Source organism: Hyperolius riggenbachi, chromosome 5 (genome assembly GCF_040937935.1).
Source record: "Hyperolius riggenbachi isolate aHypRig1 chromosome 5, aHypRig1.pri, whole genome shotgun sequence".
In the NCBI taxonomy this organism is placed as follows: Eukaryota; Metazoa; Chordata; class Amphibia; order Anura; family Hyperoliidae; genus Hyperolius; species Hyperolius riggenbachi.
The window spans coordinates 373,244,978-373,269,711 of NC_090650.1; positions in this window are offsets into that span (position 1 = coordinate 373,244,978).

The following is a 24,734-nucleotide window of genomic DNA, read 5'->3' on the forward strand; positions in this document are numbered from 1 at the left end:
TGCATAGGTAAGGAGGGAGGGAAGCACTGGGGGAGGGGAGTGAGCCACCTTTCCATCCTCAGGCGCCTGTAGGCATGTGCTTACAGTGCCTTATAGTAAATCCGGCCCTGAATCCATCAAGCAAAATTCCAATTTGCCTGCTATCACTTTAACTGCGATTTTCTGAAAAACCACTCGATCTTTGGGAACATTTTTTCCCTTGTTGTCTCCGTTCTCCAACACATTTCTGGTGGTTCTAACACGTATAGGAGCTTTGCTATTAACCTTTAAAATCTGTCCATTGGCTTTAATGGAATTAATTAGCTTTGACAAAAATGTGTAATACCAGTACCACCCAAAGTTCATGGAAAAGACTACCAGAGGCATTCTCACTCATCCCTACTCTACGCTGATCACAGTCAAATCTATCTCTCAGCTCTTGACCTATTTACACTATTATCTTATGTCTGCTCTGTCTGCATTCATGTCATCATGTTTCCTCAAACTTAACAAAAGTTAAAAATAAAATGGAAATTGGGATATTTCCACCTTCTAACTCCGCACCCTGACCTGTAGTTACCATCAATGTAGAAAACATCCTAATAACCTCAACTCCTTAAGCTCTCCATCAGGGGTGGTGGCGGTAACTCTGGACTCCTTTAAATCACATATTACTACATTGACCTCCTCCTGACCGCGTCACGCCGATGGGCGTGGCGGCAGCCCCAGGACCAGCTAACGCCGATTGGCGTAAAGTCCTAAGGCAACAGTTTGCAGGAGATCGCGCGCAGGCTGCGCGCCCATCTCCTGCCTGGTGGGCGGAGCAGAGCTCCACCTTCAGTCTCCAAGCGGCAATCGCCGCTCGGAAGACTGTTACACGGCAAAGCCGCCGTGTATTTACATGTACAGCGCTGCAATCAGCAGCAGCAGCGCTGTACTGGGGACAGCCGTGTGACACGTCTTCAGAGAAACACCAGATGCTGCTGGTGCAAGTGCCAGCCAGGGCACCCTACTATGTTGTAATTTCTAGCTTGCTGTGAGCGCATGCAAAACACAGGTTGGTGCTCTCAATCTCCTCTTGTTTTCTACTGCTTACAATCATGCACACTTGAAGCTCTTGAGGCCCACATAAAATGGTGAGGAGGGCCAGATTCGGCCCACGGGCCTCGAGCTTGGCACCTTTGCTCTAGACTGTAAGCTCGCTTGCTAGGGCAGGGACCTGCCCTGAGTGTTTTATGTTATCTTATCAAATATACCAGTATTAGTAATGCCTCAAACCACACACCCATTGTATTTATGTGTACTTGTGTCGCTTGATGTCCTGACTGTATAATCATGTATTAGGGCCCCTTTCCATTGCGCTGATGCAATTGTATTGCATCATGCCGCATATAGCCACAGGTGACTTCAGGTTGTGTTCCAGAAGTCCAGATGCAGCTGTATGTTATTGCCTAGGGGAATCGCATGCGTGCTGCGGATATCTGCAGCATGCATCCTATTCTTTTCCCGGGTCACATTGCAAAATTCATGTGCAATGGAAACTACTCTATCGACAAGCATTGGCATGTATCTATCTGAGCCCTCACTGTTGTGTTTTTCACTATGTACAGAGCTACAGAAGATGTTGGCGGTATACAAATAAAAGATAGTAATAATAATTACAAGTGATCATGAGCCTTACAAAGGAAGACGGTGATTTCAGCAGCAATGTATTCTGTGCATAATGATCCACATCCATCTGTGCTGCTGGAAGACATCCTCAAATAAGCCAGATGAGCTAAAAAAGAGTGAATAAATAAAAGTATAAATATTGTCATTATTGTGCTTTGTTGCTGCTTCTTCCTACCCTGCTGATCAGGCTGTGCCCCGTAAGTACATTATTGTAAATGTGCCTGGGTTCATCCGGTGGCTCTATATTCTATATAAATAGATCTATGCTTGAAGTTCTCTGCGGAGAGGAGGCAAGCCTCATATTTAATGAAAAGGTTACTGGGGATTCAGATGGTCATTAGCCTGCGCAGTGAAGTACAAAAGATAATTATTGTAGCTGAAGCCTTCCTAATGATTTTCCAGGGTACCATAGACATCAGATATCCTGAACTGTGGACTGCCGCACTAATCAGGAGATATAACTCAAACGCAGCGAAGATACTGATGAGCAGAGCCTTGTATGCAAGTTAATAGGATTCTTATAGCAAGTTCTAATCTAACTCGATACAATTTGAACTAAACTGACAGAAAATAAACCCAACACTGCATAAAATAAAAGCATGTCGTTCATTCAAGTTCCACTATCAAGCTGATACCCTATTTCCCATCAAGAGCTGGTGTTGTACTTTGTTCTCTGGTTGAACTCGATGGACGTATGTCTTTTTTTGAATCTTTTTTTTTTTTTTTGAATCTTTGCCTTTTCCCGAATAGATCATCAGGGGGTCTGTATGGCTAATATTGTGTTGAAACCCCTCCCACAGTGTGATGTCATGACCATGGTCCTGAAAGTTTGCTGTCTGTGAACCTTGTTGCATTGTGGAAATAATGGTTGTTTCCAACTGCCAAGCAAGTAACCTGTATCTCCCTCTGTGCATATGTATCTCTATAAAAAACAACCTTTTAGCCTATCGCATTGTTAGGGGGTATAGTTATAGATAATGGCAGTTGGTGTTGTCTGTTTGTTTTTTTCATGTCTGCCAGTAGCAGAAATGATGACATGCAGGCTGAATGTGAGTCAAATAATATGAACAAATTGCATGATGAATATCAATCATTTCTTGATCTCTCTTCTATTTTTTTAACGTCTCACTTTGCAATATGTCAATTATTTTTGTCACCTTTTCGTTACAGTTCCTCTTTAAAATCTAGCATGTACATTCCCCCCAGAGTAAAATGCAGTAGAAATTACTTTTTTCCTATGTTGCTGTCACTTACAGTAGGTAGTAACCTCTAATAGATCTTACAGGTTTTGGACTAGTCCATCTCCTCATAGGCTTTAAAAAAGATAAGAAGGAGGTACTCTTCGTGCTTAATAGTAGAATCTAGATCCTTGCCTCCTTGCAGAGCGTGGCTCACTTTATTAGAGGGCTGACAATGCCAATATGGACAGTTCAGCATGCAAGCATGTTAGTGGATACACCACTGAGGATCTGGCCTCGATCCCGATCATCCTCCCCATGTGGAAGCACCATCCAGGGAACCAATATGGAAGCCGCTGAAGCTCTACAGATGTGTCCTCAGCCTGATCAGGATATTAGGAAATCACAGGCTATTTGCACCAGTAGGTGAGGAACAAACATTTATTGGACAAAAAAAATGCATGCAGTGGCTGACGCGTTTCACACGGATCACCCTCGCTTCATCAGAAACAGTTTGGCAATAATCTTTAAAAATTAAAAATGTCATGATAGTGGTCCTTTAATGTACCCCTGACCTATACAAAAAGAAAACCATTTTTCAAATACTTACTTCCCGCAGATTCAGCCCGGCTTCCTGTCATGTTCCTCCAGAGCCCTGTTTGGCTGCTGTCTATGAACAAATAACGGGTCCTCCATCTTTAAAATGGCGCTGACCCCGGAACCGCTTTCAAAGTCACCGTTTCCACATCCAGCAGCATCCTTACCTCTCAGCTATCTCTCTCTTTCTCTGCACTGAGAGCTGGAATGCTGCTGTGAACAGAGTGCTTGGAGGGGGCGGAGACTGGGTGGCAAGGGGTGGAAACTGGGAGGGATATCACAGAGACTGGATGGATAACTGCCTCTTCCTCCTCTACAGTATTCAACAGGTTTCCCAGTTGCAGAATTAAAATATAGATTGCGGGAACTCAGAGGGGTGGTGAAAGGCATGGCAGGTGCTGTGAATTGTGTTACAGCACCATATTAGCGGACATATGTTAAGCTCAATCTTAATGTGCTTATTTCTGAGTTACTTAAAGTGAGGGGATCAATGAAAAAGCATGCATTTTATATGCTTTTGTGTGGGTTATGTAGGCGTTTGCATTTTTGTATGTGCATTTTATATGTGAATTTTTTTCATCCAAATTCTTGCGTAAACAAGCGCAGTACATACGCGTACCCATCCAAATGAACTCACTGCATGCGGTATGTGAAAAAGTAGTGCCTGTTGTTTTTTTAAATGCAGGAAAATAGCAAAGTAGAAATTACAAATGGTTTTACAAATCACAGTATGCCATAGGAATATGCTAAATGTACATCCATATGCAATTTTACATTACTTGGAATTTTTTAATTATCGTGTACACTGTCCAGTTTCAAACCAATTTGCACAGTCAGGTAAAATGTGAGAAGGGTTGTAAAGAGGGACTCCTGTGTCCGGGTCGGGTCATGTCTGCCCTGAGGTCCTGGTCACAATGGGGCATTGTGGAGTGACGTAACAAACGCACTGTAATGTGGAACCTGGCACAGCAATGTAAATGCTATGCGACATTCCCAGCGTGTCCGGTTCAATCCAGCGGCGTGCAGCAACCCGATGCACTGAATGCAGTCCATTACCGCAAAATATGCACACTAACAGTAGAGATGTGGAGAACGGTTCCCGAACCGTTCGCCGGCGAACATCTCTTATTCCATGGGCCTCTTACTACTTCCGGGTCGCAATGACCCGGAGTAGTACGCCTGTGCTGCCCGGCGGAGAGCGTCCTAGATCACGCTCCTGTTGCCGGGCACTCTCTGCGCATGTGCATGACGTCATGAGTGAGAGTGCCCGGCAACAGGAGCGCAATCTAGGACGCTATCCGCCGGGCAGCGCAGGCGTACTACTCCGGGTCATTGCGACCTGGAAGTAGTAAGAGGCCCAGAGCAGTTCGCCGGACGAACGGTTCGGCCCATCACTAACTAACAGCGACAGTGAAGTTTACTTTTCATTGACTTTATACTTCACTGTAAAGCAACTGGCATACAGGTACTTTTGACTAGAGATGGTCAGAAATGTCAATTTCCAATTCCACTGAAATTCCGATTTACGGCAATGCTGATTACCGATTTCACGAAATTCTGATCGATTTTCAAGTTCGGATTTCCGATTTCCGAGTAGTATTTTTTGGGTCATTTTTTTGCATTTGATTGGCCAAATACTTTCAAGTTGACCCAGCATTCTCTGATTGGTCCACTGCTTCTGAGTTCTGTGATTGGGCTAAAATTGTTGTTGAGTTGCGGTAATGCAGTATTTCCACAGAAATCCAATTTCTGAGTAGTGTTTTTTTGTCATTTTTTGCCTCTCTGATTGGCCAAATAATTCCGAGTTGTTTCTGCATGCTCTGATTTCAACTTCTGTAATTGGGCTAAAAATTACCAAATTGCAGTAATGCATTATTTCTGCAGAAATCCGTTTTCCGACTTCCGAGTTCCGCTCGGAAATTCGGATTTCTGATCGGAAATTTAAATTCCGCGAAATCAGAATGAGCATCCCTACTTGTGACTCTTCCATTCTGGTGTGTTCCTTTTTTTTTTTTTACAGGGAAGGCAATGCAAATGCCACTGTGTACAAAGCCTTCTGTGTCTCCTACAGCTTAGCCCCAGCTATTACTGCAATGGGTTCATGTCTTTGGGGCTTACATGCCACCATCTGGCATTCAGCGGAACTGCTACTCCAGTTTCATTGCAGCTAGTAAATTGTCATAGCTAACTCAAAGTGGAAGCATAGTCTGACTGACATTCACTGAGGGCCTGAGCCCACTGAGGCCTCGTTCACATCATATGCGCTTCCGTGCGGATATGGAAGCGTGTATGATGTGCTGTAACGTAAGAAAGGCAGAAGGGCATAGACTGCTCTTCTACCATTCACATCTACTGCACTGCGCAGCAGTACGATGTGCTGGGAAGTGCTTGCGTACTGCTTCCTGCATTTTTCCCGGAAGCGCAGAGCTGATCCCATCACTGTCAATGGATGGGATCAGCAGCGCAGCGGTCAGCCGCGCAGATGGCTGGCGATCGGATGCGCTGCGTTTGGATCGCACAGCCATCTGCGTTACTAGATGTGAACGAGGCCTTAGGCAGTTGAGTGCAGTTTTGTCCGCTTTTCAGCATCTGTAACATTGATGTGTAACTGAAAAGCGGACACAACTGAGTCACTGTGCTCAGGCCCTAATGGAATAATGGCTGTTTTAAACCTAAAGTGCTTAGCGCTTTTCTGATTGCTAGTGTTTAAAAAAGAAAAAAAATGATTTGACAATCCTATGACAGTTTCCCCACTACAGCAATTTGTTTTTTTCTTTTACAATTGCAAAAGCGCTGCATGTAGCATCTTTACAGCACTCAAATTAAGTTTTAAGCATAGAAAAGCAAAATTGCTGTGAAAACACCTGGTGTTTTATATGTAACAGTGACAGTGATGACGCTCAGGGGCGTAGCAATAGGGGTTGCAGAGGTAGCCACCGCATCGGGGCCCCTAGGCCAAAGGGGCCCCGAAGGGCCCTTCCTCAACTACAGTATTACCTCTCTATTGGTCCTGTGCTGGTAATAATCACTTCTATAGATACTTTCAATAGTAGTAATCATCAACAAACTGTTCCCCATCCCCTTCTTGCACCTCTGACACTGTAGTTGCCATTGGCAGGTTTTGGTGCGTCGTATCAATTGTTATGTATAGAGTGCTTGGGGGGGCATTGTAAAATTTGCATCGGGGCCCTCAGCTCCTTAGCTACGCCACTGATGATGCTGTCACTTTCCTTTAATGCAGTTTATTTAGGGATAGATTAAGATACCTAAACACAGGCAAAAAGTGGTCCAGTGCTGCTCAAAATCAATTCTCTCTGATCAAAATATCAGTAATAGAATAAAGATGAATGTACTGTGTAGGGCTTTTATGGTTTTCTAGTGCTTGATGTATAATAGAACCACTTTTCTGTGGCTCAATCCACTGCCAGTATGAGTGAGATTTTTAGCTGCTTTCATTTGTTGTTCTGATCAGTTGTTTAAAGAGAAACTCCGACCAAGAATTGAACTTTATCCCAATCAGTAGCTGATACCCCCTTTTACATGAGAAATCTTTACTTTTCACAAACAGACCATCAGGGGGCGCTGTATGGCTGATATTGTGGGGAAACCCCTCCCACAAAGAAATTCTGAGTACGTACTCTTGGCAGTTCCCTGTCTGTGAACCTTGCTGCATTGTGGGAAATAGCTGTTTACAGCTGTTCCCAACTGCCAAAAAAAGCATGCAGCAGCTACATCACCTGCCAGCAGTAAAAATGTCACCATGTAATAAATGTCAAAATGTAAATTGGGGCTTTAAAAGGTTTTACAATGGGCAAACAATGACTAAATCATTTATACATAATTATTGTAAAAATGAAGCACTTTTTTTATTACATTATTTTCACTGGAGTTCCTCTTTAAGGCAGCCATACAATGGTCGATTGCCACCAGATCGACCAACAGATAGATCCCTCTCTGATTGAATCTGATCAGAGAGGGATCTATTGGCTGCCCATTACTGCACACAGATTTTTAATCGATTTCAGCTTGAAATCCATTCACAACCTGTGGAGGTACCGCCTGCTCGCCTCCCCATGTGCTCCTCGGGGCGGCAGTGATTCATTACCTGTCCACCGCCGCGAGTTCCCGTCCGGGCTGACACTTTCTCCAGCTGGCCTGTCTCCACATTACTTCCTGTCTCCTGTGACTAGCGAAAGTACAAACAGTAGAGGGCGCTCAGACCAGCCAGAGAAAGTGTCAGTACGGACGGGAACTCACGCTGGCGGACAGGTAATGTATCACTGCCGCTATGCTGCATTGGTTCATCGTTGCTCATGACGCGCTACTGACCCGCCTGCGATCGAGCAAAATCTTCCACCAGGCCAGATCGACTGAATTTATTGATTTCGGATGGAAATCGATCGGTCAACATTTGCGTTATTGACAGGGCCGCCATCAGAAATTTTGGGGCCCCTCACACATCATCAGGTCTGGGCCCCTGTCCCTGGAGATAGGAATTTTGGGTTTTCATGAGCTGTATGCCAAAATCATCAATATTAAAACAATAAAAGGCTTGAACTACTTCAGTTGTGTGTAAAGAATCTAAAACATATGGAAGTCTAATGTTTATCAGTACATTACAGAAAATACTGAATTTTATCACAATATGCAAAGGACCTGTATAACAAAATTTTGGAGTTAAAAAAAAGTTAAATGAAAAATAAAATATTTTTCTGTTGTGTTTTTTTTTTTTTCAAAGAAAAATTACATTTACTAACAAAAATGTTACTGTTTTGTGAAAGTCCTGATTCAGCTGAATCCAACAATACCAGATATGTATTGGTATCCCACTTTTCCTGTACTGGAATAGGTGCCGCCAGACATAGGTGCCGCCAGATATAGATGCAGCCAGTATAGGTAGCCAGAAATAGATGCCCCCAGTACAGGTTGCCAGATAAGGTATAGGTGCAGCCAATACAGATAGCCACGTATAGGTGCAGCCAGTACAGGTTGCCTGGAATAGGTGCCCCAGTATAGGCAGCAGGTATAGGTGCCCCAGTATAGGTAGCAAGTATTGGTGCCCCAATATAGGTAGCAGGTATAGGTGCCCACAGTATAGGTAGCAGGGATAGTTGCCCCAGTATAGGTGCCCCAGTATAGGAAACAGGTAGAATTTCCACTGCGGGGATGGGGGCTGACATCATCCTCCCTCCCCTCCACGTGGGCTCCCTTCCTGTGCCCCCCTACAGAGCTGGAGTGCAGTAGTGTGGTGTGTAATTAATTCACCTGCTCACACGCTCCATGTGATGTGTCCTCGCTGGCAGCAGGCTCCTCTCTGGCCACCCGATTTCTGTATGATGCGTAATTACACATCATGCAGGAAACAGGGAGTAGACAGAAGACAGCTACCGGCGGGGACACATGGCATGGAGCGAGCGATCAGGTGACTTAATTACACACCGCACTGCTGTTCCAGCTCTGCAGTGACGCACAGGAGGGGGGCCCATGTGGAGGGAGAGAGGAATCATAACGGCCCACTGCTTCCTGGGGGGACAAAATGGCCAAAAAATTACTAGGTACAGTGTTGCGGGCTGGAGCCCTTGCCAGCCAAAACGTACATGGTTTGTGCTTGGCAGGGAAAGGGTCAATAGGAAATAAATACTGCAGCCTCCATATCCCTCTCACTTTAGGCATCTTATACAAACAACACATTGTGAAGTTGGAGCACGTTTTCAGAACAATGCTGCCGCTGGCAAAACTTACGTTTTGTGTAGAAAATGATTTCCCAGTAATCAAATGATTATCCCTAGACGTAATGCAGTGCATGTTCCTTTGCCTTAGCATGATTATGTCCTCATTCATCATTATTATTAAGTGCATTTACCATCCAACTGTCTGTTGTGTACTATTAGTTCTCATTTGAAGCAATCTAGTTAAGAGTAAAGTTTTTAGCTTGCAGTACAAATCATTGAGCTGTAATGCTTCTACTGTATCTTGTTTCTCTATTCAGGCAACCCACGCTCACAAACAATAAAAATCAACAAACCTATAAGTACTATAGTTTATTGAGGCTGACTGGAAAATACACAACATATGAAGTACTTGTTCCAAAGTTAGTTAGTTATATTTCTACCATCCCTACTGCACTGCCCCAAATCCTTCTCTTCCCACAACATCCCATCCCACATTCCCAAAACCACTCCCATATCCATAGCCGGCCTTTGACCTGAGCGCCCAGAGCGGTCACTCAGGGCGCCATCTTCCAAGGGGGCGCCTAGAGCTGGCTATCTAACTGAGGGAGGGCACCTACTCCTGGCTACATATACTGAGGGCACCAACACCTGGCTACCTATACTGGAGGCACTGACGCCTGGCTACCTATTGGGGGGGGGGGGGAGACCTACACCTGACTTCTTATACTGGGGGCACCTATGCTTGGCTACCTATATTGAGGGCACCTTCTCATGAGATCTATACAGGGGGCACCTATACCTGGCTACCTACCTATACTGAGTCCGAGGGCATTTTCTTTTTTTTTGGGGGGGGGGGGCACTGCGGCTATAAAGCGTGGTGAAAATTGTCGGTGCTGCGCTATCATTCCAAATTGGGGATGGGGGGCTAACTGTCCCACTGATTGTTTTTATTAATATTCCTGAAAGTTTCTAGCCTTCATTTTTAAGTGTATTCAGGATACTGCACTCTTTCCATCCATTTGTGGTTATTAGTATTTTTCTATTATACATATGTGATGTGTCACGGAGATCTGAGCACTTGGTGTGATGTGTCACGATTTCAAAGAGATAACTCAGGAGAAAAGGTGAATTGCATATGAGTCTGTGTGTGTGTGTGTGTGTGTGTGTGTGTGTGTGTGTGTGTGTGTGTGTGTGTGTGTGTGTGTGTGTGTGTGTGTGCACCTGCGAAGAGGATGAGGGGGGGGGTGGGGGGTGCGGCCACTAAAATCATGTTTTGCTCAGGGCACTGTGAAACCTACGGCCGGCCCTGCCCATATCAGTGCATCCCACTGGTTATCAGTGATAAGTGAAAAAGCCAACATTCTTATTGCACATTTTTGTGAAAAATCCAAATAATTTTGCAAGTTTTGAGGATTCAAGTATTCTGCGAACACACATACACAGATAAAGCACAATTGTGTAAATGCATTCACAGACAGCCACACAGCTGTACCGTTATTCATGAGGTCCTTGAGTCAATAGTAATGCATGGAATCATGGGAGTCCTAATATGGAGTGGAAGGAAATTATTTCCTGTTTATATTCACATTAGCAAGCACATTTCAAATATAGCCCTTGTTTTAGAGAACGAAAACTTGTGTTTTCGTGTTCATTTCTAATACTTGTATTTGGTGACCATATTGTGAAAATAGAAATGTATTTTCCCAAATATATTTTCGAACTCAAAAATAACATTTTCGATGCAAAAATTGCTTTGGTGAGTATTCAAGCTCAACACTGCTGCTGATAATAGCTAGATAGATAGTACACAGTGCTCTGCTGTGAAACTGCCTACATTCGGAGAAAAAAATCCTTAAAGAGACTCTGTATTCTGTAACAAAATTTTCATCCTTAGTTCTTCTATCCAATAAGTTCCTTTGCCTGTTCTAATGTGATCTGGCTTACTGCAGCTTTTCCTAATTGCACAGTGGCTGTGTTATCTCTGTTGATCTAATCTGTTTTCTTCTGTCGGCACAGTCGGGCTAAGGCTTGAATGTGTGGAATGTGCAGGGCTGCTTGTGATTGGTAGAAGCTATACACACCCCCTCCAGGCCCCCTGCAGGCTCTGCTTATGTGAGCCTATCACAAGCTGGTTAGTTTGTTTGTAAACACTGCCTAAAACTGTTAATTACAAGCCAGGATTGCAGCAGAGAGTGGCAGAAACAGCACAGAGGGGCCCAGGAGAACATAATGAATAGAATGGTATGCTTTTTGCTGTAAAAATTTTAGAGTACAGATTCTCTTTAACCTATTTTGGTTCACGCGTGCACGCACGCTCCCGGCCCGCGGTCCGTTAGCCAGGCAATCAGTGAATCGGGCTATGGTGCCCGATCACTGATTCCTGTCCACCGCTGAAAAAGCGACAGCTTCTCTCGGAAGCTTCGCTTTTTCTGGCTGTAACGTACCCCATGCGTCGCTCTAAGCGTTTGTTACGCTTAGAGTGACGTCATGTAAACAAACTCATGGCCGCCATCTTGTGGCCAAAAAGTAAAACTACAACTAAAAGTAAAAAAAAAAAAAATTAAAACACACATTTACATTATAAATCACTTGTTTACATCCCACCCTCCCGAAACTACCCAAATAAAATGTTTAATATAAAAAAAAAAAAAAAAACATTACAATAAAAAAAAAACCATGTAAATATTTACCTAAGGGTCTAAACTTTTTAAATATCAATGTAAAGATGAAATACTTCTATATTTAGATGCAAAACGGAAAAAATGCACCTTTATTTCCAAATAAAATATTGTCGCCATACATTGTGATAGGGACATAATTTTAACGGTGTAATAACCGGGACATATGGGCAAATACAATACGTGAGTTTTAATTATGGAGGCATGTATTATTTTAAAACTATAATGGCTGAAAACTGAGAAATAATGAATTTTTTCCGTTTTTTTCTTATTCTTCCTGTTAAAATACATTTACAGTAAAGTGGCTCTTAGCAAAATGTACCCCCCAAAGAAAGCCTAATTGGTGGCGGAAAAAACAAGATATAGATCAGTTCATTGTGATAAGTAGTGATAAAGTTATAGGCTAATGAATGGGAGGTGAACATTTCTCAAGTGAAAACGACGGAACGCGAATGGGTTAAGAACCTATGAGGTTTGCTGCTGCAGGCTATTTCACATACTTTTCTCAGAAGAGGTAAGCCTCTGGATCCTAAAAAGGCTCACTGTCCTCTTTTGCCAGGCCGATCCAGCAATGAGACCTCTGAAGTGCGGCCACACTGAGCCTGCGCAGTAGCAGGGATCCTCTCAAGTTTCGGCAGAACAAACAGGAGCAGAAGGCATGGCATGTGCAGAAGCATGCTTTTTCAGTTGGAGCCCGAGCGGGTGTGTGATACTGTGCAAGTGCAAGCTGTCAAGGAGCGGGTTTTAGGGGGTCCCATCGCTGGACAGGGAAGTCTTCGGAGGATAGAGAGGCTTCCTCCTACTGAGAAGAGCACTAAGTAGGGGGCACTTTTTCCCTACAGGTACATTTTAAATAATCTTATTTCTAACATCATCATCATCATGATCATTATCATTACTCTTTCTTGGTCCAAGATGTTAAGAAGTCCCGTCCCCCCCCCTTTCCCAATTCTCTTAGCTTACCCTCAAATATTTAATCTGCGTATTTTAAAGTTCTAAAAGAGAAAATGTGTTAAAATTCAGTAGGGAGTATTTTTTCCTGTATATACTAGACAGACCTAGGGCCATTATTGAGAAAGCTGCTATTTATCATGGATAGTTATCCCACAGGGGCAAAATCAACTTCTTGGCAGAGCAGAATTTGAGAAGTTTGCTTATCGCCGCTCTCTAATATGGCCACAATTCAGGCTAGAGCAGCCAACAAACCAGGACTCCAAAATACATAAAAATGTAAATGAATCAAAAATACTAATTTGAATCATTTTACAAGGAAAAGCAAACACATTCACAAAAAACACTATTAGTAACAACTGACGTATATGTCGAATTGGCTCTGTTCTCCCTTTATAGCCATTAAACGGGTGATGTGGGGTTATATTGACATCTCTTTTTTATAAGGCACATGGACTAATGAGACTAGTTATTCATTTATGACACTTTGGCTGTGTCTGCTACCACGTATGCTCCAAATGTTAACTTGTAGCCCATCAATTATTTACTACCATGGTCTAAGGAGGAATTTCTGCATGAATAAACTTGAATCTTCCAATGTAACTTATTATTCTTAGAAGGTGTCAGGAGCTACTGACATGCATGGAGCTTATCTGTGATTAGCTGATTGTGTGGTTTCATAAGTAAAAGCTCAAAATGAGGAAGACAATAAAAAGCTATCAAAGATAAAGTTTAAATACAAATTATGGAAACAGCATAGACTTGGGCTACACTGCATGCACTACACTCCGCACTTCACTGCATTAGTGTATTTTTGTACATGATTTATTGTCCTCTGACAAAGCCCTTCTAGAGGCGAAACATGATGGGATTTGGGATGTGGTTATGAGTGTAGGCCACTATGTACTGCTTGGAGGGGCTCATCACCATTGACAGAAATCTATATGCTCCTAGCCACCTCTCAGCTTTAGACAGGAGAGTACTCAGACCAGTCCTCATGGCTACTTCCCCTCAGGGGGTCTCAGCCCCCTTCAACAGTGCTCCAAGTGTTTACATATGGTGGTGGTGTATATGCATCTCCATCCATTGTGCTGCACTGTTATAACAGGGCTTCTTTGCATTCTCCTTTGCCCAAGCGCTGGGTGCACTTTTGTTTTTTGTTTGCACTGCCCTTGCACTTATGCCAGCCCAATCAATGTAATCATACCAATTAAAAGTTAAGTTTTATTTATTGATAAGTGGGCGTTTTGGTCGCTTGACTTTGCCATTGTGCTAGGTCAGAAAAGTGATAAGAGCATGTACAGGGTGGCACACAAAAGACCAGCCCCGGCTGCCTGTCAAGAGCAGAGAATATACAAGCAGTTGCCAGCTGGTCTCTGTGCACCGCTTACTCTATCCCTGCTCTATGCGTCTTTATTGAAGCCTGTGTCACCTGCATTTGCTGTATGGGTAAATGCAGGCAACACAGACTTCAATTAAGCAAGAGAAGGTGCGCACAGCAGGGATAGAGTAAGAGGCACACAGAGACTGGCCGGCATCTTCCTGTATATGTGCGCTTGTGACAGGCAGCTGGGCCGGTCTTTTGTGCACCACCCTGTATAAAGATGCATGGTGAATTGGTGGTGGACTGATTCTTTGCCCTGAATTTGGTGGAAGTGTATAGCAAGATACTTTTGACTTAATCTTCCCCAAATATATAAGAATTCTTGGGATAGTTTAGTCCACATCCCTCAACACCCGCCACCCCCACCCACCCATCCTAACAGCAATCTCACCACCTTCTATGATCCGTACCCTATCTAGCTTATTATCCTTAACCCCTTCCTTTGCATTACTAATCCCTTAGCCTGTGCGTAGTCTTTTCCCTACTAGTAACCTAATACCAACACTTCATTTTTCAAGGATGATTTAAAGGCTAATGAATACTCTAGAAAAAACTTGGTAGAGACACTTGTGTGATATTTCGCCCAAGAATCTTATGTGTCCCATGACTCTGTTAAGTGAGCAAACAGAGCATAGGACACATCGTTAAATGATGAAATGAATGAGTGTGAATGAGTATTGTACAGTATATTTTCACTTTTCCACTTGAAAGAAGCTGCTCACTCATGTGCCATCCCATCCATGGAATGAATGTCACCCATAAAGGTTTTTACAATTAGCACAGTGACATTAGGCCCAAGGATGGAGGACCTGATTAGTGTTGGGCGAACAGTGTTCGCCACTGTTCGGGTTCTGCAGAACATCACCCTGTTTGGGTGATGTTCGAGTTCGGCCGAACACCTGATGGTGCTCGGCCAAACCGTTCGGCCACATGGCCGAACTAAGAGCGCATGGCCGAACGTTCCCCGAACGTTCGGCTAGCGCTGTGATTGGCCGAACGGGTCACGTGGTTTGGCCCCCGAACGCGCTCTGATTGGCCGAACGGGTCACGTGGTTCGGCCCGAACGCGCTCTGATTGGCCGAACGGTCACGTGGTTCGGGTAAATAAATACCCGAACCACGTCATATCTCCGCCATTTGTCTGTGGGTTTAGCTTTGGGTAGGCAGGCAGGTTAGTTCGCGCTCCAGCCACGCTAGCCAGGGTCCCCCCAGTCATTGTGTGTCGCTGCTGGGAACAGTAGTACACCGCTCGCTCAGCCACACTATATAGCATTGTGTGTACTGCTGCCACTGTGTACCTCGCTCAGCCACGCTATATATAGCATTGTTTACTGCCACTGTGTGTACACGGCTCAGCCAGACTATATAGCATTGTGTGTACTGCCACTCTGTGTACACCGCTCAGCCAGACTATATAGCATTGTGTGTACTGCCACTGTGTGTACACCGCTCAGCCAGACTATATAGCATTGTGTGTACTGCCACTGTGTGTACACCGCTCAGCCAGACTATATAGCATTGTTTACTGCCACTCTGTGTACACGGCTCAGCCAGACTATATAGCATTGTGTGTACTGCCACTCTGTGTACACTGCTCAACCAGACTATATAGCATTGTTTACTGCCACTCTGTGTACACCGCTCAGCCAGACTATATAGCATTGTTTACTGCCACTCTGTGTACACCAGGTTACAGTAGCAGTAGGAGGCGCCCTTTTGTGTTGTATATCTTATTACTCTTGTAAAATGATAAGAATAGTAGTGTTTGCCTACCTTATTTGAAGGAGACTTCCAGATTTGTTAAAAGATTATATAAATACTTTATTACGATCAAGCACTTCCGACAACGCGTTTCGCGGTACAAACCGCTTCCTTAGGTCAAATAGTGTGCCCTTAAATGTAAATAGGAATGGCATTCAGAATCTCGTCGAACATAAAACATGATAAATTATATGCATATTTGTATAAGAGAGTACAGATACAATATAATAGTAAAAATTATATATAAAAAACGTAAGGGCTGGGTTTAAAACATTATTATAAATCAAAAGTGTAATAAATAACATAAGCATGATAAAACAACAATTATAAAATACTGTACAAAGCATAGTAGTAAGGCTGATGCAAAACCGTTGGGTAAGAATTAAATGAAAGCACAGTTGGGATCATATCAAAGTGATGAGTGACTGTCTTATGACAGTGGTTAGATGAAAGCTGCTATGGACTGCGTGGTATACTGATGAGAAAGTATATGGAGTAAGGGATTGTAGTTAAGTAGAAATGAGGAGTAATGTACGGGGAGAAGTGTGGTTAGGATTACCTAATAGGCACAAATGCTGGCGTGGGTGGGTCACCTGGACAGTGATAAGGCTGAAGTAAGATCACACAATGTTTGTTAGGTGATCTCTGAGGTGTCTGGGTGGTCTGCAGGGGAACTGGCTGGTGACAGCGGAACGCTGTCCAAGCGAAGGATGGGCTACGAGGTGGGACCACACATCAGATGGTACTGGTAATGATGAGGTGGTGTCGGACAGAAGAAGGGAGTAATGTGGACCGGAGGCTGGGGTAAAGAAAGTGGCTGGTCGGCTTACCTTGCCGTAAGGGACAGAGATTCCGGGCGCCAAAAATGTAGGATGGTGTTGTGAGCGTGCATAAATACTCATGCACGCTCATAGAGGTCGCGTGATGACGCACGGGGAGGGGGCGGCGCCTATGTGTAGATGGATATGAGTCCGGGACATGTTAGCGCTCGCGTGAGGGGGCGTGGTTAGCCGGGATCTCCATGGGTTAGAAGAGACGGCCTCTAGGGGGGGTGTGGGTGTATGTAAATGTAAACCCTGTGGCGTCCCCCTATTGGACAGGAAATTAAAAGTATGCACGTAGGAAGAACCGAGTGGCGTCGATCCCTAGATGGGTAGTCAAGGCAACCAGGACGCTGGGAGGGATGAGTGGGGAACAAAAAACGATGCTCCATGGTATGACTGAGAACTCATGGAGCGGTGTGTATGTTAACAGGAACCAGTGTGTCAGAGGTGGAAGTAATGTGCAGTAGGGATAAGAGTGGCGTGTGCGCCCTAGTGTAGCTGCACAGGGGGTAGATAGATAGTAATATAGGGCATGCTTTAAGGAGAAATGTACATCTATACATAAGTATATATATACATACATACATACACACACACATGCAAAGGTAATAAAAAACAATTCACAGCAGCATGTAGTAGTAAATAGAGGTATCAATGAGAAAATAGTCAGTCGGGGCCAGAGCTGCAACAATATTGTGTATGTATAGATAGGGCATACTCAAGGAGAAATATACATCTATACATAAGTATATATATATATATATACACACACACATGCAAAGGTAACAAAAATAATTCACAAAAGCATATAGTAGTAAATAGAGATATCAATGAGCATCTAGCTAATCGCGGTCAGAGTTGCAAGAATATTGTATATGTATTAATCAATAATTGTGATCCCTGGATAGATCAAATATATTTGGGATGGTATGGATTTAATATAAAGTTAGCATCGTGGGATATATACAAGTAGTTTAAGGAAGTTCGGTAGAATCCTGGCAGTAGAGGGGTACGTGTATTGGTAGTGGAGAACAGTAGGAAGGTACATATTTATGTGCACATCCCTGGGGGCTAAGCAATAGAATCTAGATTGAAATATATAAGTCAATGTAGAATGGTGTGTGTTGCTCGCTTTAGAAGGACATGTGGGTACGTGTGCCCCAGTTTGTTGTTGATGTACAACAAGCCAGGAAACTGCGGTGACGTATATATTGATCCATATGTGGGACCAGGGTGTAGGATTAGGGGAGGTAAAGGCAGGGGGGGGGAGAGGGGAGAAGGGGGGGTGTGGAGGGACAGAGGAGGAACGGGTGGGGTAGGAGGGATCGGAGAGTAGGGGAAGGGTATGTGGGAAACTGGGGGAAGGGGGGGGTTATTATGGGTAAAAGGGTGGGGCTGTAATATGGATGTGGCTATATAAATGGTTAGGACGGTTATGATGGTTATTAAGGTAAGGGAGCTTTACAGTGTTGTCGTCTTCGAGGAGATAGTGTTATAGGTTATGTTCTAGGCAAATGTTCAGACCTTCTGGTTGAAGGGTTCTTAGTTTGAAGACCCAAAACATTTTTCTTGCTTTTAGTATTTCTTTTCTGTTGTGAGCATCTGATGTTATATGTTCTATAGGGCAAACTTTGATCCCAGAGTGGTCCTGGTTGTGTTTCTCATTGCAATGTCTTGATAGGCCGTGTTTGTTGAAGCCTTTACTGATATTCCGCCTGTGTTGTCCCCATCTCTCTCTTAGTTGTTGTGTTGTCCGGCCTATGTACTGGAGACCACATACACATGTTAGCAGATAAATAATGAAGGTAGAGGAGCAATCCAAGTGTTGAAGTATGTGGTAAGAGTCTCCTGTCGTGGTAGATTTAAAGGACATCTGACCGTCTGAAATCTTCTCGCAGCAGAGGCATTTTTTCTGATTGCATCTCTTGACTCCTGTTTTCTCTTGTAGCTTGGATCTAGGCTTTACTGACTTCTTTAGTTTAGTGGGGGCGAGTTCATTTTTGAGTGATTTTGCTCTCCTGAAGGTACAATGTGGCTGTTCCTCGATAGTGCTTCTTAAGTAAGGGTCACTCTGTAGTATGGACCAATGTTTTGATAATATTTTTCTTATGGAGGTGTGGTTACTGGAAAAACGGGTAATAAATTTCGTCTGGTTCTGGCATTCGTCTGGTTCTTTGGGTCTTGGTTTTGTGGTCAGTAGTGTAGATCTGTCCGTTTTTCTTGCTTTCTTCCGTGCTGCGGTTATAAGCTTGGTGGGAAAATTCCTTTCCTTGAATTTCTTGGTGAGTGTTTTTGCTTGTAAGTCAAAGGTGTTGATATCTGAGCAATTTTTCCGAATCCTTAGGAATTGGCCGTATGGGATATTGTTCTTCCAAGGTCTGTGATGGCAGCTTTTATAGTCTATGTAGGCATTGGAGTCCACCGGCTTAAAATAGTTTTTCGATTTGATTTTTTCTCCGTTGGTGAATAGGAATACATCTAGGTACTCTATTTCTTTTTCATTGTAGTTTGAGGTGAATGTAAGGCCCCAATTGTTGTTATTCATATGATGTACAAAATCGGATATTGACGTGGTGTCTCCATCCCAGATCAGGATGAGATCGTCTATGTATCGACGGTAGTAGACGATTTTGGTGGTGAAGGAATTGTTTTGTTCGATTTTTAGTAGCTCAAACAGACCCATGGTGAGGTTTGCATAGCTGGGAGCCATGCTTGACCCCATTGCTGTTCCCCGTTTTTGTCGGTAGGTGCTGTCCATGAAGGTAAAATAGTTGTGAGTTACTATGTATTGGATGGAGTTGATAAGGAATATTTTTTGTTTCAATGGAAGGTTCGGGTCTTTCTCCAGAAAGTACCATACTGCCCTCAGGCCTATTTTGTGGTGGATGTTAGAATATAGGGCCGATACATCTAGGGTCACCCATTTGTAGCTTGGTCTCCATGGTATCTCTGATAGTTCTTTCAGGAGCTGTGTGGAATCCTTTAGAAATGACGGTAGTTCTCTTACTTTTACCTGAAGATGGTAGTCGACTAATTCTGATAAATGCGATGTTAATGAGTTTATTCCTGATATTATTGGTCTGCCTGGTGGATTAGTAAGAGATTTGTGAATTTTTGGTAACTGATAGAAGTGTGCTATTGTGGGATTATGTATTAGTGCAAACTCTTTTTCCGATTTGGTAAGAATTCCTTCTTCGTATGCCGTTGTGATTAGGTTCTTTAGTTCCTTGAAATAGATGTTTGTTGGGTCCTGGTCTAATACTTCATAATATTCTTCATCCTTAAGTATCCTATAGGCTTCGTTAATGTAGTCCTCTTTGTTCATAATAACAATTCCACCTCCCTTATCTGCTGGTTTGATAATAATTGTTGAGTTGCTTTCAAGGTGTTTTAATGCTCGTTGTTCAAGTCTTGTTAGGTTGGCTGTATGATTCAAAGTGTCATCTCCTTTATTGATATTCCTGAACTCCTCTAGGACTTGACTATAGAAACTTTCTATTTGGGGTCCTCTGTAGGTGGTGGGATAAAAATTTGATTTATTTTTCAATTGTGTATGTATATATCTTTCCATTTCCATTTCTCCTGTGTCATAGAATGTAACTGATGTATCCTCATTATTGAGTATTATTGGTGTCGGGTCCCCAATGTTGTGGGTTTTTTTAGGGTTTCTTTTCAATCTTTGTAGGGCAAAATACCGTTTTAAGGTAAGTTTCCGTATGAAATGATTAAGATCAACAAACAGTTCGTATAGGCTGGCCGGTTTGGTGGGGCAAAAGGACAGACCATGGCCTAGAACACACTCTTCGGTTTTATTGAGTGTATAGGTGGAAAGGTTGAAGATGGATTTAGGTCTAATTTCGTTTTGCTTTTCTGTTGATTTCCTCATTAATTCATCTTTATTTTCGTGTCTTTTTCTTTTGTTTCTTCCTTTCCCTCCTCTTTTTCCCCTCTTTCTCCGTTTTTCGTACGTTTTTGGGGGGGTCTCGTTGGTGTTATAGTGACCGGGGGTGCCAGGTGATTGAGGGGGTGTGGCATCATTGGTCGTAGCGGAGTTGTGTCCCTCAGGATGGTGGGAAGTTCTAAAAAAGAACTCGTTGAGGTGCTTCCTGTTGTATTGTACTCCGAGCTACTGCTTGCGGGTTCCTGTGTAGGGGTGAAGAACTCCGTAATAGGTCTTATATATTTAGTTGTATGTTGTTTGATCTGTCTATAGGAGTTAGTTGGCTGGGGGATCCTTGAAGTAGAGGGATTTTTTGTGTGTACTTTATGTGTTCTGTCAAGGGTATTTTTCTGTGATTCAGAAGATTGTTCTTCCTTAGGCGGCGATTTTTCTTGGGTGCTGTAAATGCTGAGGTTTAGTAGATCATCTGATGTTGTAGATAGTCTGTCTGTTTTCTGTTCTTTTTTCTTATGGTGTAGTAGTGGTGTACTGAATACTTCATCTTCGTCGTCCGATGGTCTGCCTCTTTTAAGTGGGGTATGTGTTCGTCTTGTTATAGGTTCTGTATTTGTATTAGAGTTTGGTGGTTGTTCCTGTTGTATTGTTTCAGTGTTGAGAATTCTGTTAATCGGATTCTTGCTCGTTTTGATAGTTGTTGGTTCCTTCAGTGGGACCTTTTCTATTTTCTTTTGTTTTTCTATGATATTTTCCCGGATGGTGCCCTCCACTGTCTGTTGTTTTGGTCCTTTGTAGGAGTATCTCCTCTCAACTCTTCTTTTCTGTGGTCTCCATGTAGGGGAGGACGGTCTATGTGTTGTGGTATTCTCGGTGCTGGTCTGGGGATTCTGTTGATTGGGTATGATTTGTGTGTTTACTGACTTTGGGTTTTTTGGATGGTTAAACACTCCCTTTTTGTGTGAGCGTTGTTTGTTTTGTAAGTATAGGTTTCTGTCCCTATTGAGTTTGTTTAGTTTTCCCTCTGAGATGTCCAACTCAAATTTGGTGATTTTGTTATGCAGGATATGTGAGAAGGATTTATATTCAATGGATTCACTATATTGTGCTAGTTCAATTTTAGCTGTGGTGATTTGGGGCTGTATCTCTGCTAGAATTGATTTCCGTTTATTGATTATCCTTTCCATTTTTCCTTTAGAGCAGAGTTCTAAGAACTCATACCATTCTTTTGTGAAGACCTCATCATTTGGGAAAGGGGATTCAGTGGGGTCTCTAAGGCCCCCTGGTGAGATTTCTTCCTCTATGTAAACCGATTGCATCTAAATGTCGGCTAGGTTAAAAAATTCCGTTTTCAGGAGTCTCTCTAGTGCAAAGAAAAGTGGACTCAGATCTGGGGTAGTCCGATTGGTGTTACTTGCAGTTTCCGCGTTTTTATCAGTTGCTTCCTCTCTGGGTTTGAAATTTATTTTCTTGAACTGGTTAAATAATCTTGCCCGGTGTGTGGATCGGTCCTCAAACAGTTCCATTCTGTTAGTCTGGTACGTAGTGGTCTCAACCGATGTAACTGTGGGTAACGGTGATATCCTCTAGGGTTACCTCCGTGGGTAATCAGGTAGCTGTGTAGGCGTAAAGAAAGAAAAAAACCACAGGGACACCGGGAGCCCTTATAGTGTATTATCTCAGGTTAAAGAGATAAAAATAATAAGAATATTACTACTCACAAACTTAGGTTGCTTTATGAGGCAACCAATAAAGGAGACGACACTTTGAATCATACAGCCAACCTAACAAGACTTGAACAACGAGCATTAAAACACCTTAAAAGCAACTCAACAATTATTATCAAACCAGCAGATAAGGGAGGTGGAATTGTTATTATGAACAAAGAGGACTACATTAACGAAGCCTATAGGATACTTAAGGATGAAGAATATTATGAAGTATTAGACCAGGACCCAACAAACATCTATTTCAAGGAACTAAAGAACCTAATCACAACGGCATACGAAGAAGGAATTCTTACCAAATCGGAAAAAGAGTTTGCACTAATACATAATCCCACAATAGCACACTTCTATCAGTTACCAAAAATTCACAAATCTCTTACTAATCCACCAGGCAGACCAATAATATCAGGAATAAACTCATTAACATCGCATTTATCAGAATTAGTCGACTACCATCTTCAGGTAAAAGTAAGAGAACTACCGTCATTTCTAAAGGATTCCACACAGCTCCTGAAAGAACTATCAGAGATACCATGGAGACCAAGCTACAAATGGGTGACCCTAGATGTATCGGCCCTATATTCTAACATCCACCACAAAATAGGCCTGAGGGCAGTATGGTACTTTCTGGAGAAAGACCCGAACCTTCCATTGAAACAAAAAATATTCCTTATCAACTCCATCCAATACATAGTAACTCACAACTATTTTACCTTCATGGACAGCACCTACCGACAAAAACGGGGAACAGCAATGGGGTCAAGCATGGCTCCCAGCTATGCAAACCTCACCATGGGTCTGTTTGAGCTACTAAAAATCGAACAAAACAATTCCTTCACCACCAAAATCGTCTACTACCGTCGATACATAGACGATCTCATCCTGATCTGGGATGGAGACACCACGTCAATATCCGATTTTGTACATCATATGAATAACAACAATTGGGGCCTTACATTCACCTCAAACTACAATGAAAAAGAAATAGAGTACCTAGATGTATTCCTATTCACCAACGGAGAAGAAATCAAATCGAAAAACTATTTTAAGCCGGTGGACTCCAATGCCTACATAGACTATAAAAGCTGCCATCACAGACCTTGGAAGAACAATATCCCATACGGCCAATTCCTAAGGATTCGGAAAAATTGCTCAGATATCAACACCTTTGACTTACAAGCAAAAACACTCACCAAGAAATTCAAGGAAAGGAATTTTCCCACCAAGCTTATAACCGCAGCACGGAAGAAAGCAAGAAAAACGGACAGATCTACACTACTGACCACAAAACCAAGACCCAAAGAACCAGACGAATGCCAGAACCAGACGAAATTTATTACCCGTTTTTCCAGTAACCACACCTCCATAAGAAAAATATTATCAAAACATTGGTCCATACTACAGAGTGACCCTTACTTAAGAAGCACTATCGAGGAACAGCCACATTGTACCTTCAGGAGAGCAAAATCACTCAAAAATGAACTCGCCCCCACTAAACTAAAGAAGTCAGTAAAGCCTAGATCCAAGCTACAAGAGAAAACAGGAGTCAAGAGATGCAATCAGAAAAAATGCCTCTGCTGCGAGAAGATTTCAGACGGTCAGATGTCCTTTAAATCTACCACGACAGGAGACTCTTACCACATACTTCAACACTTGGATTGCTCCTCTACCTTCATTATTTATCTGCTAACATGTGTATGTGGTCTCCAGTACATAGGCCGGACAACACAACAACTAAGAGAGAGATGGGGACAACACAGGCGGAATATCAGTAAAGGCTTCAACAAACACGGCCTATCAAGACATTGCAATGAGAAACACAACCAGGACCACTCTGGGATCAAAGTTTGCCCTATAGAACATATAACAACAGATGCTCACAACAGAAAAGAAATACCGTATTTTCCGCCGTATAAGACGCTCCGGAATATAAGACGCACCCAAGTTTGGAGGGCAAAAACCAGGGGAAAAAAAATACTAAACCTGGTGCGTCCATATTCCAGGAGCGTCTTGTACATGTCCTTCTGTGTGTCCTCATGTGTGCTCCTGTGCTTTCCATATCCCCATGTGTCCTTCTGTGTGTCCTCCTGTGCCCCCCATATGTCCTCCTGTGCCCCCCATGTGTCCTGTGTGTCCTCATGTGCCCCCCCATGTGTCCTTCTGTGCCCCCTCATGTGTGCTTCTGTGCCCTCCATATGTCCTCCTGTGCCCTCCATATGTGCTCCTGTGCCCCCATGTGTCCTCCTGTGCCCCCCATGTGCCCTTCATGTGTCCTCCTGTGCCCCCCATGTGTCCTCATGTGCCCCCCCATGTGTCCTGTGTGTCCTTATGTGCCCCCTCATGTGTGCTTCTGTGCCCTCCATATGTCCTCCTGTGGCCCCCAATGTGTCCTCATTTGCCCCTCATGTCACCTCTGTG